The sequence below is a fragment of the Lynx canadensis genome, chromosome B2 (assembly GCF_007474595.2).
Source record: "Lynx canadensis isolate LIC74 chromosome B2, mLynCan4.pri.v2, whole genome shotgun sequence".
In the NCBI taxonomy this organism is placed as follows: domain Eukaryota; kingdom Metazoa; phylum Chordata; class Mammalia; order Carnivora; family Felidae; genus Lynx; species Lynx canadensis.
Window position 1 is genome coordinate 110,484,517 of NC_044307.1, and position 17,957 is coordinate 110,502,473.

Genomic DNA, 17,957 nt, shown 5'->3' on the forward strand with positions numbered 1-17,957 from the left:
TCATTACTTTTTCAACTAAGAGGAATTAATTTGGGGTTTAAAAACGTAAACAACACTGAAAATGAGAGTCGTCTTCTGGATTTACTGGGGTCAAAAAGCAGTGCCTAATTTCATGGGCACTATCCTTTACAATTCCTGGCATTTTTTACTTTTGAGGGTATCCTGATATATCATTTGGCCTCCTGCTTTACCTCCTTGTTTGCCAAGACAAGTCTCAATGAGGTGTAGAAAAGATATTTGGGGCCAAATAATACAGTGTGGTTGAAAAACACTTGCCTCATGTAAATATAGTCTTGGTGAGAGAATATCTAAGATTTGCCTTTCCAACAATAATATTATGTAGTTTTGAGAAAATTGTGGTATCATTGCCTTAGTTTGTTTATAGGTAGAATTTTTTTTTTTTAATTTTTTTTTTCAATGTTTATTTATTTTTGGGACAGAGAGAGACAGAGCATGAACAGGGGAGGGGCAGAGAGAGAGGGAGACACAGAATCGGAAACAGGCTCCAGGCTCTGAGCCATCAGCCCAGAGCCTGATGCGGGGCTCGAACTCCCGGACCGCGAGATCGTGACCTGGCTGAAGTCGGACGCTTAACCGACTGCGCCACCCAGGCGCCCCTAGGTAGAATTAGAAAGGCTTAATGGATACTGTTAAACATAAGATGATTCTTTGCTCAAGTTGTTAATTTGGAATTCTTTGTAAAATAGAAAATCAGCAAAGTAATGTTTGGTTTTGATATAACATTTTTTTCAAAAGGATTGCAGCAGAAATGGTTTAGAAAAAATTTCTTAATATAATAATTGGCATCCTAAAAAGCTTGTTGTCCATTGTGTTGTAACTCATTGACGATTACCTAGAAAAAAGAGTTTCCAATGATATGACATTATAATACTGTTATAAATCTTTGCTTGCATTTTATTTCTGCTTACTCCTGATGAATTACAAAACAGCTGTAGCAATGGGAAAGTGCCTCCTCACATTTTGTGTTGTGGAAACTCAGAGGTGAAGGGGTTTTTTTTGTTGTTGTTTTTTTCATTGCTTGATTTAGCAATGCTCTTACAGATATGTTATATAAGGTGAGCTTGCTGAATTTGGCTAGTCAGGAACTATTGCCCAACTCCTGAGAGTTTTGTGTAGTCTCTCATAGCTCGAAACTACAAAACAATTTTGTTTTCAAGTTCATGTAAGACCTAAATTTAGAGATTCTGGAAAATAATTCACATGAATTCTTTGAATGCTTTCTTCTCAGAATTATATTTTTGATGGCCCTCCACTTGTATGTAACATTGCCACATGCTGATATCTTCTATCATAAAAAGATGGCAATGGTATTCTTATATTCTTAGCATTCACAGCTCTATATTTTCTATCATTTACCAAGTACTAAAGGCCCCAGGGGAGTCAGTGAGGTGCAAGTAGATTTGTCATCATACAATCCCATGTTAAAAATTCTATTTTTGAAATATTTTTGCTATGAGGACAAGTTGCTTAAACTTTCTCAGCCACAGTTTCCTCACATATAAAATAGGGCAAAGAACAGTGGCTAACTAAATTATAGTTATCTTATGTCTTTACCTCAGACTATTTAAATGAGACTGACTTGTAAAGAGCTGAGCAAAAGCAATTAAAGCAGCAATGAAAAGACACATAATTTATGTCATAAAAGATCCATGAAAACATCCTTTAGAAACAGTAACTCTCTCCCTCATGTAGGATAACTTGTAATGTCTATAAGGTAGGAAACAGCAGATGTTATTCCTGTAACGATCAGTATAACCTTGGGGCTGAGTGGTAGGGTGGATGTAGTTGTTGAATCTTTCATCTGCTTATGTACTGATTGGCGAGTATGTGCATGAAAACGTGTGTGTGTGGTGTGGGTGTGTGAAGATGTGGGTGTGTCGGTGAATTGCTAGGATTCAGGAAGCCTCAACCCCAACTTACTTGTTCTGTGATCTAGTCCCTTAATTGTGGTTTCCTCATATTTAAAAGCAGGTAATAACAATTTCTCTCTAAATGTCACCAGTTAATTATAAATATCACATGAGATAAGTATATGCCAGTGATTTACAAACCATTAAGTACCGTAAGATGAGAGGTATTCTTATTTAAGGTGCGTATATGAGTATTCAGATAGAAAACAAATGCCTTCCATGCCCCACCATGCTCTCTTAATTTTTTTATTATAAAACAAAGCACAAATAAAGAAAACCTCACAAAATAAGTATATAACTTAATGTATTATTATAAAGGGAACACCCTTGTAAACACCACCCAGATCAAGAAATAGAACTTTACTAGATACCCCAGAAGCTCCTCTATGTGCCTAATCCTAATAATAAATTTTTGTGTCCTCCCCCCAAAATAATCAGTACTTTAATTTTTATAGTGATCATTTGCTTGGATTTCTTTATAGTTTTATCACCAAGTGTCCATCACTAGACTCTGTACTTGCATTGTATTTATTTCTTTAAAAAAGCAGTATGTCTTTTAAGCCTCTATAAATCTACCAGTTCCCCTCCTGTATTTCTTTCTCTTTCTTCCTGTTGAAGATTCCAAGTAATTCATACTAGACATTTCCCACAGTCTGAATTTCGTTGATTACACACTCATGGTATAATCAGTAAGTTTCCCTGTCCTTTGGGTTTCCTGCAAATTGGCAGCTGGATCCAGATGCTTGATCAGAATGTTTATTCTTTTGGCAAGACTATGGTCAATGTTGGGTTTATTCATCAGTGTATGGTTCTTTCCTTTTTTCTTTCTTTTTTTAAAGTTTATTTATTTTGAGAGACAGAGAGAGAGAGAGCACAAGGGAGGGAGAGAGAGAGAGAGAGAGATAGTCCCAAGCAGGCTCTGTGCTGACTAGCTTGATGCAGGGCTAGAACTCCTGAACTGTGAGATCATGACCTGAGCCAAAATCAAGAGCCAGGTGCTTAACCAACTGAACCACCCAGGCACCCCTGGTTGAAGCCCACATTGTTCCATGTAGACATGACCCACTGTTTCCTAAATCTTTTGATGTGATCTTGGTAGTCTTTGATAGTTTCAGGTTCATCTAATTTCCTCCTTTGGACTTGGAATTTGAAATCTTGGTTTCTTTAAAGGGGAAATGATATTTCAAACCACAATCTGGGCGCTAAGAGCTTGTGACTTCTTTCTAGGTTCTTACTGAGAGCAGTTAATTATTTTCTACATGTTCTTTCTAGTCATCTCCACTTTTAAAAACAGCTGTACTATATTTACATTGTCAGACCATCTAGCTATTACAAATGTTCTTCCTTTTTTAACTCTCATTTAACTGACCACATAAGAGACTTACTGAGAAACTTGTAGAACCTAAATGCAAATACTTATGGAGGGAAAAGAGAATACTTAATACATGGGTAGATATATACCATGTTCTTGAATATAATTCATTAGTTAGAAATAATACCATATAGGGGCACCTGGGTAGCTCACTCAGTTAAGCGTCTGACTTTGGCTCAGGTCATGATCTCAACAGTTCATGAGTTTGAGCCCCATGTTGGGCTCTAGGCTGACAGGTGGGAGCCTAGAGCCTGCTTTGGATTCTGTGCTGTGTCTCCCTCTCTCTCTGCTTTCCCCCACTTGCTCTCTCTCTCTCTCTCTCAAAAATAAATAAACATTAAAAAAAAGAAAGAAATAATACCATATAAGCACCAAAATAAAATTTAGGTGAATATACATATTGCAGTAAGAAAGACCTTTCTAAGCATAATATCTAAGGGAGAAATCATCAAGAAAAGATGAAAAATTTTGATTTTCAACCACTATTTTCTCCCAAATAAAACTAGGTCTTTGTAAATTAAAAACTAACATCAAAAATTAAAAACCAATGGGGCCCCTGGGTGGCTCAGTTGGTTAAGCGTCCGACTTTGGCTCAGGTCATGATCTTACAGCTAGTTAAGTTCAAGCTCCACATCAGGCTTTGTGCTGACAGCTCAGAGCCTAAAGCCTGCTTCGGATTCTGTCTCTCTCTCTCTCTCCCTCTCTGCCCCTCCCCCACTCACACCCTGTCTCTGTCTCTCTCAAAAGTAAGTAAACATTAAAAATTGTTTTAATTAAAAAATAAAATCATAAGCTAAGAAAAAATATACATATATGTAAAAGAAGTTTAATATTCTTTGTTATAGAATAAAGTGATATAATAATCTTGTTTGGGCAAAGTATGTTTAAAAGAACTTACCCATTAAAATGCACATGCCCAAAACTAAGTAATTTTCTCTAAGATCATCGTAGGTCTAGGAAAGTATTTCATTCTAAATGCATTAATTACAGTATGATTTATAATTTAACAAATTGAAAATATAATATATTGGAAAAATACACATTTCCTAAAATACAAAATTGGCCAAATTATGTCCCACCAATACTATGATACTTAGCATCAATTAAAAATAATTTTAGCTGTGTTTGTCTGTGTGTGTCTGTATGTGTGTGCATTGACTAGAAAGATGTTTATAGTACCATAAAATGGCAAAACATCTTACAGGCAATGTATATAGACTACTCCAACCCTTTTTAAGAAAAAACAAATGTAATTTTTCTGAAAACAAGGCTCTCAGACTTTACCAACATTTAATTATATTTAACTCATTTTAACCTTTGAAATATATTCGTGACACAAGAAGATCTTCTTCAGTATTATTGAGGTTTGTTTACATCATCTAGTGGAAAAGCTGTTACTTGTATTTCCACTTCCCTTTCTATACAAAGAAGTTGCTTTTAATAGGGTCTTTCCTTATTACTATAAACTATTTAACTACAATAATGATTTATCTGAAAAAACCAATAGACTTACACACATCCAACCATCTGGCATTAAGCAGCAAATAATAAAATTTTGTGTCAGATGCTTAAAAGAAAAAAACGAAACAAAGAAAAAACACTTAAAAATAAAAACACATGACTTAATTTTTGAGGTTAACAATACCTGTTATTTGAGTCAGGCAGTTTGAAATTAATATTTGACAAATATCTAGAATTATATGCATATGTATAGATTTTAAAAATTAGCAAACTTATTACCTCACTAACATGGATTTAAAACCTTGCCCTCAGATGACTAGTACGTGGTAAAAACATTATAACCTCATATTCTCTCAAATTTCAGTCTATCACTCTATCCAACTGATAACATTAAAGAAGGATTGACTCATGATATATATCCATTGTATGGGATCAACAGTATTGAGGTAAAGAAAGGAAGAAAACTGAGTAACTCTTAATTGATAAATAGGAATACATTTCAGTGATTTCACAGTATGTGTTGAAATTTGTCATTTTGTTGTTTTTAACTCATATTTGACTTCTTTTTAAAAAATTTTTATTTTAATCACCTAGTGCTCATTACAAGTATACTCCTTAATCCCCATCACCCATTTCACCCATCCCCCAACCCACCTGCCTTCTGGTAACCATCAGTTTGTTTTCTACAGTTAAGAGTCTGTTTCTTGGTTTGTGTATCTTTTTGTGTTTTTTTTCCCTTTGCTCATTTGTTTTGTTTCTTAAATTCCACATGAGTGAAATCAGTATGATTTCACTTTGCATTATACTCTCTAGCTCCATCCATGTCATCAAATGGCAAGATTTCATTATTTTCTATGGCTGAATAATATTTTATATTATAAGTATATCTATTATATACATATATATATATATATATATATATATATATATCACTTCTTCTTAATCCATTCATCAATGGATAGATACTTGGTCTGCTTCCATATCTTGGCTATTGTAAATAATGCTTCTATAAACATAGTAGTGCACATATCCTTTTGAATTAGTGTTTTTGTATTGTTTGAGCAAATACCCAGAAGTGCAATTGCTGGATCACAGGGTATCTCTATTTTTAACTTAAAAAAAAAAGCTTATTTATTTATTTTGAAAGAGAGAGTGTGTGTGCAAATGGTGGAGGGGCAGAGAGAGAGGGAGAGAGAGAATCCCATGCTAATAACATGGAGACTGACACACAGTTTGATCCTATGATTCTTGATATCATGACCTGAGCTGAAATCAAGAGTCAGATGCTTAACTAACTGAGCCACCCAGGCACCCCTCTATTTTTAACTTTTTGAGGAACCTCTACGCTGTCTTCCACAGTGGCTGCCCCATTTTACATTCCCATCGACATTGCATGAGGGTTCATTTTTCTCTACATCCTCACCAACACCTGTTGTTTCTTGTGTTGTTGATTTTAGCTATTCTGTCAGATGTGAGGTAGTATCTCATTGTAGTTTTGATTTACATTTCCCTGATGATGAGTGATGTTGAGCATCTTTTCATGTGTCTATTAGCCATCTGTATGTTTTCTTTGGAGAAATGTCTGTTCATGTCTTCTGCCCATTTTTTAATTGGACTATTTGTTTTTGAGTATTGAGTTTTATAAGTTCTTAATATATTTTGGATACTAACCCTTTATTGGATATGTCATTTGCAAATATCTTCTCCCATTCAGTAGGTTGGCATTTAGTTTTGTTGATTGTTTCCTTCACTGTGCAGAAGTTTTTATTTTGATGTAGTCTGAATAGTTTATTTTTGCTTTTGTTTCCCTCGCTTCAGGGGACCTATCTAGAAAAAAGTTGCTATTGACAACATCAGAGAAATTACTGCCTATGCTTTTTTCTAGTATCTCATATTTGAACAACGTCATAGCTTTCGATTTACGTAGATGCAAAACAAATAATTGAACAATCTTGGAAAAGAGCAACAAATATTCTTTTTCACTCAGCAAAATTGTTCAAAGCATACTACTATTCAAAACCATTAAATAGTTTATTTTGTAAAGTACCTCAGGAAAATTTTGTGACTTTTCTTAGCTTTTATTTAAAATTCAGTATAATGAGTGTTGTTTTATCAAATGCTTTTCAGCATCTGTTTATATCATTGGGATTTTCTTCTGAATTCTGTTAATGTAGTAAATTACATTAAATTGATTTTTAATGCTAAACCAACTTTGATTCCATTCTAGAATAAAACCAACTTTTTCATCATGTGTCATCATTTTGATAAATAACTAGATTTAATTAGTATAATTTTTAATACTTTTACATATGTGTTCATGAGAATCATTGCCTTGTAATTTTATTTTCTTTATAATGTGTAATTAGGTTTTACTTTTGAAGTCATGTGAGCCTCATAAAATAAGGTAGAAAATATCTTCCCTTTTTCCTATTCTCTGAAAAATATTGTTTAAGAATAAATTTTTTTTTCTTCCTTAAATGTTTGGAATAATTTATCAGTAAAGCCATCTGGACCAGAGCACTTTTGTGGCAAAGATTTTAATTACAGATCCAAATTCAGAATTTCTATTTCTTTTTGTGTCAGTTTCATTAAGATGCATTTTTAGAAGAGGGGTGCCTGGGTGGTTCAGTCGGTTAAGTGTCCAAATCTTGGTTTCAACTCAGGTCACAATCTCACGATTTGTGAGTTCAAGTCCTGCGTCAGGCTCATGAAGACTGCTTGGGATTTCTCTCTCCTTCTTCCTGCCCAATCTCTCTCTCTCTCTCTCTCTCTCTCTCTCTCTCTCTGTTAAAAACAAACAAACAAACATAAGAAACATTTTTAAAAGAAATTTTCTCATTTCATTCTAATTGTCAAAGTTATCAGCATAAAGTGGTCCATAATGTTCTTATCTTTTCAACGTCTCTAAAATCTTTACTGATGCCCTTATTTTTGATATTGGTAATTTGTGTTTTCTCTTTTGCTTTTTGCATCATTCTTATTCAGAACTTGTCAATTCTATTAATCTTTTACAAACACAGCTTTGGTCAACCCTACATCATTAATAATAATGGTATGTGCAATATATAGCAAATTTTAAAAAGACCTCTTTGCTTTTGTTGCTTTCCTATTGTATATAATCAATATACAAAGCCTGGGCAGGTGAGGAGCCTGGGTTCATGGGAACTGGCTTGGAGGCTGGGTCAGCAGGGGCTGAGTTACTTGGTGCTGGAGGGGCCTTGTGGCAGAATTCATAAGACTAGCAAGCGTAGCCTGGTACCAGGATTCACTGGGGTGGGCCTGGAGCTAGAGTCTATTGTGAAGTCAGCTGATCACTTAACTCTCTTTCCCATCTCCCTCTGTGCTGGTCCGTTCAGGCTTAGAGGAGTGGTGACAGAAATAGTCTAAAGTTGTTCTTTCTACCTTCTTATTTCAGTGTTCCACCCAGATGCTGTAATCTCTCACCTAGAACCTTTAGCTCTTATGAAGGTATTTCCATCCATGGATACTTGTTCAAATAGATGTTTCTACAAGGGGACAATGCTGGTAACTACTATATCATCATCTTGCTGATGTCAGTATCTAATGTTTTCTTTGTATCTATCCTGGTTGGGGTTTGCTGACCTTAATAAACATGGAGATTGGTTTCTTTCATTAGTTTTAGGTAATACTGGCCATTATTTCATCAAAAATTGCTTTGGTCCCATCCCTTTCTGCTTCTCAGATACAAAAGACATGTTTATTAGACCATTTAACTATGCCCCAAATTCTCTTACACTCTCCTTACTTTTTCCATTCTTTTTTTTTTCTGTGTTTCTATCTATGTTCTATTAACCTCTCTTCAGGTTCACTAACCCTGTCTTCTGCTATAGCCCATCTTCCATTGAGCTCATCCAATGAAATATTAATGTCTAATATTGAAAATTTTAGTTCTAGGATACCCAATGTTTTTCTATAGATTGATCCCATTTCTCTGTTGAAATTCTCCCTGTCTTCATCCTTTTGGGATTTGTTTTTCTCTATATGAACACACTATTTGTACTTGTTTTAAACCCATTGTCTGCCATCTACAGTGTCTGGATTGTCTGTTGGTCCACTTTTTCTATTATTCTCTTTATAATCAGTTACATTTTCTGCCTTTTTGTATGTTTGTAGTTGTATTATGTGGAAAAGAACTTTGGTTCCAAACGTTATTTTCTACCAATTCTATCTGGTCCTTTACTCTATTAGGTAGGTAAAGTAAAAGTGTGATTACTTTAATTCACGGGTCAGGCTGATTTTTAGTTTTACTAAGCCTCAATCTACCTTGGGGTTTGTCAGTGCTCTTTAGGAATAGTCCTTCCCAGATTTTAATTGAGACCCTTATGCAGTCTCTGTTTATTCAGCCTTCTAAGACAGAAGGAGATTGAATTGTTTTCATTAGAGGTTTGAGCTTTAGACTTCCACTCCACGTTGGCACAAAAACAGACACACAGACCAATGGAATAGAATAGAAACCCCAGAACTAGATCCACAAACGTATGGCCAACTCATCTTTGACAAAGCAGGAGAGAACATCCAATGGAAAAAAGACAGCCTCTTTAACAAATGGTGCTGGGAGAACTGGACAGCAACATGCAGAAGGTTGAAACTAGACCACTTTCTCACACCATTTACAAAAATAAACTCAAAATGGATAAAGGACCTAAATGTGAGACAGGAAACCATCAAAACCTTAGAGGAGAAAGCAGGAAAAGATCTCTCTGACCTCAGCCGTAGCAATCTCTTACTCGACACATCCCCAAAGGCAAGGGAATTAAAAGCAAAAGTGAATTACTGGGACCTTAAGAAGATAAAAAGCTTCTGCACAGCAAAGGAAACAACCAACAAAACTAAAAGGCAACCAACGGAATGGGAAAAGATATTTGCAAATGACATATCGGACAAAGGGCTAGTATCTAAAATCTATAAAGAGCTCACCAAACTCCACACCCGAAAAACAAATAACCCAGTGAAGAAATGGGCAGAAAACATGAATAGACACTTCTCTAAAGAAGACATCCAGATGGCCAACAGGCACATGAAAAGATGTTCAGCGTCGCTCCTTATCAGGGAAATACAAATCAAAACCACACTCAGGTATCACCTCACGCCAGTCAGAGTGGCCAAAATGAACAAATCAGGAGACTATAGATGCTGGAGAGGATGTGGAGAAACGGGAACCCTCTTGCACTGTTGGTGGGAATGCAAATTGGTGCAGCCACTCTGGAAAGCAGTGTGGAGGTTCCTCAGAAAATTAAAAATAGACCTACCCTATGACCCAGCAATAGCACTGCTAGGAATTTATCCAAGGGATACAGGAGTACTGATGCATAGGGGCACTTGTACCCCAATGTTCATAGCAGCACTCTCAACAATAGCCAAATTATGGAAAGAGCCTAAATGTCCATCAACTGATGAATGGATAAAGAAATTGTGGTATATATACACAATGGAGTACTACGTGGCAATGAGAAAAAATGAAATATGGCCCTTTGTAGCAACGTGGATGGAACTGGAGAGTGTAATGCTAAGTGAAATAAGCCATACAGAGAAAGACAGATACCATATGGTTTCACTCTTATGTGGATCCTGAGAAACTTAACAGGAACCCATGGGGGAGGGGAAGGAAAAAAAAAAAAAAAGAGGTTAGAGTGGGAGAGAGCCAAAGCATAAGAGACTGTTAAAAACTGAGAACAAACTGAGGGTTGATGGGGGGTGGGAGGGAGGGGAGGGTGGGTGATGGGTATTGAGGAGGGCACCTTTTGGGATGAGCACTGGGTGTTGTATGGAAACCAATTTGTCAATAAATTTCATAAAAAAAAAAAAATAAAAATAAAAAAAATAAATAAATAAAAACTGAGAACAAACTGAGGGTTGATGGGGGGTGGGAGGGAGGGGAGGGTGGGTGATGGGTATTGAGGAGGACACCTTTTGGGATGAGCACTGGGTGTTGTATGGAAACCAATTTGTCAATAAATTTCATAAAAAAAAATAAATAAATGCCAGAAAAAAAAAAAAAAAAAAGACTTCCACTCCACGCATGTTTGAAATTCTGGGAAAAGTCTTATGAGGGAAATGGACGATGCATTTGAAGCAGTCCCCTTCCCATTAGTAAAACTTTGTTTTCAATCACTAAGAGATTTGGGAAAATTTCATTCGGTTTTCTAGAATGCTTGGGCAAGCCCATCAGCCTCCTGTGTAACCCTAAAGTCTGCCAAAAAGAAGCTTAAGTATTATAAATAATATTTGTGAATGTTAAATGGTTAAGGTTGTGTTTCTCTCTATAAAATATATTAAAACTGATATCAACTGAGAACATATTGTGTTACTGATTTTCTTTTACTTACATGCAATTAACATTTGTACATGTGGTCTCACATAGTAGTCAACATTGTTTCTATATTAAAGTAAATTTTAAAATGGCGATCTTTGAAAACATTTCAGTCAAGATAAGATTCTTATTATAGAAGACTCCAGTTTTTGCTAAGCTTACTTTCATTACACCCATGTGGATTCTCTTGATTAAATCATTCCTATTTCTTAGGAGTGAACAGGAACTACTTTTTTTCCCATTAAAGATTAAAAGTTGTCAAACAATAAATATTCAGTGAAGTAACATGAAATTAAAAGAAAGTCCAGAAAATGCTATCTCACTCTTTCCCCCAGGTTCTGTAACTAACCCTCACTCCAGCATGGGTGAGGTGGGTTACAGGAGAGAAATAAGGGGAAATTTTGGAAATTCTTCAAGTTCATGGTTATTTAAACCTTAATCTCTAGAAAGCTACTCTCTGCATATTATCATATTTCACACCTACAGTAGCTTGCTTAGAAATTATTGCTCACCATTCTAGTTGAAGCAGAAAGTAGGGGGCTATGACTCTCATACAAAATCAAGGAGAAATTATGAATTTACAGGACAAAGCTATTTAAAACAGGATATGTGCTTTTTTGTAATCCATGTGCATTTGTCCTACTAATTAATCTGAGATCATTTTAAGAAGAAATTGAGGCTAAAATTGGTGAGTTATATTCTAAATAAATGCTACTCAAATATGAGAAGCAATTAAGAGGACACAGAAAGACTGTAATTAAAAAATAAAAAGCTAACTATCTTCTTTGTATTGCAATGTTGTACATCAAAACAGAAAATCTATTGAAAGTACAGGATTTTACAGCAGATAAATCAATTAATCTAATTATAAAAACTAATCTAGAAAAATCAATTAATCTAAGAAAGCTATAAAGTTATTCCTGACTTCTTAACGCCATGCTAATTAAAGTTCATTCTGAGTCTCTGAATTTTATTATAGAATTAAAATCACCAAACAAAAGCTTTCTTACTAATCTGTTGGAAAATTTAATTCACAAAACTCATTGAATAAAAAATGTGTGTATGAGTATCATCAATAAAATATCTGAAAGGGCGTACCAAGACTATTTTTTCTTGTTTCAAATGAGAAATCAAATCAACTTAAACAGAAAAGAATGTATTGGTTTGTGCAACTGAAAATCCAATTTGAATGAGGTTTGGTCACAGACTAATTCTCAGCTCATCACTATAGATGGATGGGTATGGGTGGGTCTGGGTGGATAAACAGGTAGAAGGAGACATTAGGGTACTTAACTGGCCAAATCTGGACTAAGTGCTCTATCCCTGGAACCCCAGACTAAAGGAAGAAGGATGTGGATATCTGAGCCAAAGCTGGAGAATGAAGTTTGCTTCAGGATAAGGGAAAAGAATTTGGGAAAGTATGAACAAAAATAGAGAGAGAAAAAAGAGGGAAAAAATAAAAAAGAAAACAGAGCAGTTTTCAGTGGATAGCTGGGGATTGCAGTTCAATTTAATTTTGTTCTTTTTTTTTAAATATATATTCTCTGATGTGACAAATACTAAAATATTTGCATTTATTCTTACTGGGAAGCTCATATAGAGAATTAAATTAGTACTAAAACCCAAAGTACTATCATGTACGGAAGACTTGGGTTCCAGATAAGATGCTCCACCTGAGTGAATTCCTAGCTCAATCAACTCTTTAAAAGTCATTACATCCAGAATTTCTGGGCATTGTTGAATATAATAATGTTTCTTTGGGTTGAAAGTAAGGTCATGCTCTGGTCACCTTCCTCAGGAATATGTCTGAAAGAAAGAGATATATTTGTATGAAAGTTAATACCAGAAATGTGTGTATCAGGCCTTAGGCAAGAACATTCTCAGAATCCAAATTGATCTTGGGGTTTCTAACACCCCCCTGGGGATTTTAGTCTGCTCAGTGAATGGATCAAGATGTGCTGGTAGTTCAAGAAACAGAAAATCAATCTTTGGAGTCAGAACCTCAACATCAAATTTGTTCCATGAGTATATCTCAGAGTCCCTATAAAAGTGAAGAAACATGGTTGGTGCACTCAAGGTTTCAACATGATATTGAAAAGGAAGCACTTACAAAAATAGGTTTATTAGAAATGAATATGGGTTTCATTTTTCTATTATAATGATTTTATATGCAAAGCATAGCCATATAATTATTTTATAAGCAAAGCTGACTTTCTGTTAAATATCTTTCCAAAGGTAGTTGTGTTAAGAACAAATAGGTCAAGGAAAAAATATTATTTCTACATTGCAAAATAGAAACTGTATTTGCTAAAGAAAGAAAGAAAGAAAGAAGAAAGAAAAAAAGAAATGTCATTTGTTAATCTGTTTTTTGTGATGAACATTAGAGTTAAGTATAAAAAACATTTTCTTACAATTTACTTCTTGAAAACAAATAAACTAAATATGTGATTATAAATTATTTCTTTCAAAACAAGCAAAAGCCCAGTTCTCTGGTTCTTTACCTCCAAACAGGCACCAATAATATGTTTTAGGCAGCATTATTTGTTGACAAGTGAATAATCTGTAACATCAAGGTCTCTCCTTACTAAAAGCACATAAAAAGTGAACCCATGCCTGGGTGCCTCAGTAGGTTAAGCATCCAACTCTTAGTTTCGGCTTAGGTCATGATCTTACAGTTTGTGAGTTTGAGCTGATAGCGCAGAGCTTGCTTGGGATTCCCTGTCTCTCTCTCTGCCCCACCCCTGCTCCTCTCTCAAAATAAATAAACAAACATTTAAAAAGTGAACCCTAATGTAAACTATGGACTTTGGGTCATAATGATGTGTCCATTGCAGGTTAATTGATTGTAACTCTGATGCGGGATGTTGATAGTGAGGAGTAGTGTGTGTGTGTGTGTGTGTGTGTGTGTGTGTGTGTAGGGGGAACAGAGAGTATATGAGAACTTTTGATTTTCCACTCAATTTTGCAGTAAACCTAAAACTTCCCTAAAAACTAAAGTTTATTTATTTAAAAAAGCATACACATAACGATGTTTCACAAAATTACATATTGTTCTGAAAAGCATCCCAGTAACTATATTCATAGTGGCAGAAATTCTAGCTATTCACAAAACTTACACTCCCAATTTTTCCTGTTTACCTGTTTCTTTAGGTATTTTCTCAATTATCGCATACTGATACAATAAATCTTTTTAAAAACTTAATTCCCTCAGCTTATGTTATCTTTGAACTTTTCTGAGATGGATCTCAACCTACCTCTGTAAAAGTATGAAGCACACATATTTTATCCTTCCAGGAATACTGCAGTTTTTGTTTCATTTTTTTCAGAGAAGTCAGTGACAAACCACTCACCCATCTGTTTGCTTAATAGAATATTTCAGTCAGTGAGGCTGGTGTCTGGAGCCAGACATGCCTGGTGGCACTGGGCTTTAGCCAAACATCTCAGACCATTTTTCTAGATGTTTTAGGTCCAGCAAAATACAAAGCTGGTCTTACCAAGTACTTTTTCTCTTTAATTTCTTAATTTGTGCACATTGTGAGGAAAATGTAATCCATCTGTTTCATTGGCACTTATTTGACAAATTACTGTTTTGTAAGAGAATTTGATGTCCAAGAAGCCTACGAGTCTTTTTATGAGCATTTGAAAACCTCCATGACCCATCAGAACCCCGGGGAAGTGGGGTTTTCCAAAAGCAAATGGATCTCAGAATTCAGAATACACTGGTTTAATAAAAAATATAGTGCCCTTAGTATTCCTCATCTTAGAAAGTTTATCCACTACCACCAGAAGAATTAATTAAAAATACAGTCTAGTGGATTTAATTATTAGGCTTTTGTTCTCAGACTCTTGGCTTCTTCTTAATTCTTTCTAATCCCCACTATCCCTAAGTGGTGCAATGCATGGTTCCCAGGCTATATATTTTCTTTTTTCCATGCTCTGAGTATCAAAGTGTTATGTTTTTCTATGAAGGCTTTGATTACCTGTAAGTGATTCCATTTCCCTGGGGCCTGGCTCTCTGTAAAGCTGAGTATGTTTGCATTGTATAGGCAGGCACCAACCATATTCCACACTGCTAGCTCTGCAGGATCTTGATGTGTGTTACATTTAAAAAGCCTTTGTGGACTCATAAATTTTGGAAACACTGGAGTAAGGGAAGCTAAAAAGATTTCTTTATTTCAGGATTTTGGTGCCTTTACTATTTTAATAAGTATTGTGCATCCCCTAGAGAGGACAGCATATGGAGCGCTGCAGAAATGTGTTCTGCCATGGAGCACACTGCTCAGAGCATCTGGTTGGACTAAGAGATCTGTGGGAAAACTTGAGAAATTGTGACACACATCTTTCCTCTTTGCATTTGTTTCATTACTTTCCTGGTGTCTAGTGTCTATTGTCTAAAGACAAACAACAAACTGTCTTCTTTTAAAATTTAATTTTCTTTTCATTAGAAAAGAAGGGACATGACTACCATCATCAGTAGGCAGTCTGAAGTATCAAAGAATATTTTGCAACTATTTGAATGGAAATCCCCATTTGTTGTACTGTTTGATAGTATGGCAGTTTGGCTTTTAGAAGAGCTTATTTCTTTGATTAATTTCTACCAAACTGCACTACTATATACACTTTATTTTTTTAAAAAATCCTGTGAGAATTAGCACATGTTAAGTAGGGAAAGAGGAAGTAGAAAGAAATTTTTTAAATAGCTTGAAAGTAAAAAAGAAATTGTGTTGGAAGCCTTGTCTATAATTGCTCTATCATCTATCTATCACCTAGCTATCGTCTATCTGTCATCTCTTGTTTATCTACTTATTATCTATCTATACATACATGTAAGGACATAGGAATTTGGAATTATTTGCTTTTCCTTTACTAAATAATTCTGAAGTTAATACTGTATAGTATAGTACTGTACTGTATAGTATTTGTCTCAATCCCACACATCAATTAACTACCTGGTTAAGGAATGACTTTGGGAGATGAGTGGGTGGAGAAACTGCTTGTCTGAAAACACCCTTGAGAACAGTCACATCCTTTGTGAGAGCTCATATAAATCTTTCAATTCATGGATGCCTTGGGCGGTAGTGTGTGTGTGTGTGTGTGTGTGTGTGTGTGTGTGTGTTTAGGAAAGAGAGGGAGGTCATGAGTTCATCACACAGAAAAGGAAAGAAATAAGCTCCACCCTTTTCTCCAATGAGGCAATTCTACCCACTCTCCATTTCAGGGTATAGGATGCCCCCCTGAACACAGAGTCATCGAACATTGAAACCACCTATGTTAGCTCTGAGCCATGCCCCCCACTCTGCCCTTGTATCCCAGACCTCAGTTTATCCTCTAAAGGTCAACAATGATGCTCTCTTCCACTACCTTGATTCTGCAAGTAGGCCTCAGTATGGTTCTTATCAACAAATGAAGAGAATCACAAAAGATTCATGACTTCCTCTCTGTTGACACAACATAAAACATTTTTTGCATTATATATGCAACTATAAATTCATATATTCATAAACCATTCATGTGAATCTTCATTTACTTATATATTTATTCCTGTATATATTTATCCACTTAACAAACATTTATTCAGCATCTACTACATAGATGTTAAGGGTGTTTCCAAAGTTTCTCACTTTGTAACCAAGTAATAATCATTCCAGATTTTCTGCAAAAGGCTTCCAGATGAAATGTAAATACAGAGCAGAATAAATATTAAAGGCCAATAGCAACATTAGTGGCAGGTTTAATTCATTTTAGCTTAGAAATAATGATCTTTTCTTGGACTTATATAAAATCCACATACTTCTAAGATTAATATTAAGTCCAGAATCACAGGAAGTAATATTTTGCTTAAATATAATATTCCAGATAGCAAACTGAGTCAATATTCTACATTTTCTCTATATTTCAACTTTTGATTTTATTATGGTTTTGTTTTAAGTGAAATATCATTGCAGAATGAAAATATCTTAGAGATAGAATGGTATGGTTTATAAGACAAGTCCCACAAGAGAATTAAATGTTACATTGGTGTTTACTCCCATGATTTTTGTGTTAGATAAAATTTAAATAGCTAGTATGGAGGAAGGAAAGTGTTTCTCTGAAAAACTTTTCAAACATTTAAAAACAAAATAATTTCCCTTTTATGCCTATATCCTTAGATATCTTAAATATTTGTAATTTTGTTCTTTTTTCAACAAAGTCCTCTTTTCTCTGCTTTGTTTATATCAGTTTTTTTTCCAGAAGAGTTGCCTATGTTCAATGACTTCAATTAATTTCCTTCCTTTTTCTATTAAAAGGACATGGATTTGGCTCCACCTCAGTCTTCGTTCTTACCATTTGCCTCCGATGAAAATATCACAGTAATCTTTGACTCTGCTCTACTTCTCACATGCCACGTCCAATCTATCAGAAAATCATGTCAATTCTTCTTTTAAATGTTATCCAGGATCCAACTGACTGACTCCCTGCTTCCATTGCTACCACCCTTGCCTAAGTCCCTGCACTAATGGTAAGAGTTAGACAGGGTCCAACCATTAAAGACTCTCAGAAGTCAAAATGAAAGTGCCTATATTTGTAAGGTTTATTGTTGGAAAAGAATGTAATAAGGCAACAGCATTGGCGTAAGGATGCATTTCTAGACAAAGGCTGTCTCATAGCAAGGGTCTAAAGAGGCTGAGCCCAGGCTTCAACGGCTTTCCCTCTTCAGGGTCCTATTGTTTTCTCTCAAAGATCAGGAACCAGGGATACGTGCACTGCATGGAACACACTGAAACCAGGGAGCCCAAAATGGATTTTTGACTGGTACTTTTTATATCTTGCTGGTCATGCAGGCATATTTTTTGCTAGGTGTCAGAGCCCACTTGAGGTCTCA